The sequence below is a fragment of the Arachis hypogaea genome, unplaced genomic scaffold (assembly GCF_003086295.3).
Source record: "Arachis hypogaea cultivar Tifrunner unplaced genomic scaffold, arahy.Tifrunner.gnm2.J5K5 arahy.Tifrunner.gnm2.scaffold_76, whole genome shotgun sequence".
NCBI lineage: Eukaryota > Viridiplantae > Streptophyta > Magnoliopsida > Fabales > Fabaceae > Arachis > Arachis hypogaea.
The window spans coordinates 5,371-6,286 of NW_027255494.1; the positions used below are offsets into that span (position 1 = coordinate 5,371).

Genomic DNA, 916 nt, shown 5'->3' on the forward strand with positions numbered 1-916 from the left:
GCTGATCCTGAACCTGAAAGGACTCTGAAGAGGAAACTAAGGGAAGCTAAAGCACAACTCTCTGGAGAAAATCTGATAGAAATTTTCGAAAAAGAAGGAGACATGGCCGAAAATAATAACAATGCAAGGAAGATGCTTGGTGACTTTACTGCACCAAATTCCAATTTACATGGAAGAAGCATCTCAATTCCTGCCATTGGAGCAAATAACTTTGAGCTTAAACCTCAATTAGTTTCTCTGATGCAACAGAACTGCAAGTTTCATGGACTTCCATCTGAAGATCCTTTTCAGTTCTTAACTGAATTCTTGCAGATCTGTGATACTGTTAAGACCAATGGGGTTGATCCTGAGGTCTACAGGCTTATGCTTTTCCCGTTTGCTGTAAGAGACAAAGCTAGAGTATGGTTGGACTCTCAACCTAAAGACAGCCTGAACTCTTGGGATAAGCTGGTCACGGCTTTCTTAGCCAAGTTCTTTCCTCCTCAAAAGCTTAGCAAGCTTAGAGTGGATGTTCAAACCTTCAGACAGAAAGAAGGAGAATCCCTCTATGAAGCTTGGGAGAGATACAAGAAACTGACCAAAAAGTGTCCTTCTGACATGCTTTCAGAATGGACCATCCTGGATATATTCTATGATGGTCTGTCTGAGTTATCAAAGATGTCACTGGACCATTCTGCAGGTGGATCCATCCACCTAAAGAAAACGCCTGCAGAAGCTCAAGAACTCATTGACATAGTTGCAAATAACCAGTTTATGTACACTTCTGAAAGGAATCCCGTGAGTAATGGGACGCCTATGAGGAAGGGAGTTCTTGAAATTGATACTCTGAATGCCATATTGGCTCAGAATAAAATATTGACTCATCAAGTCAATATGATTTCTCAGAGTCTGAATGGATTGAAGGAATCATCCAACA

At 41.0% G+C, this 916-nt stretch overlaps 1 non-coding gene across 1 annotated transcript; it reads right to left on the reverse strand.

Moving 5' to 3' along the window:
- Nucleotides 1-495: 495 nt before the first annotated feature.
- LOC114927238 (small nucleolar RNA R71) lies at nucleotides 496-603 on the reverse strand. The gene has a single exon (XR_003817603.1). It is a non-coding gene; the product is annotated as a small nucleolar RNA R71 (small nucleolar RNA).
- Nucleotides 604-916: the final 313 nt, after the last annotated feature.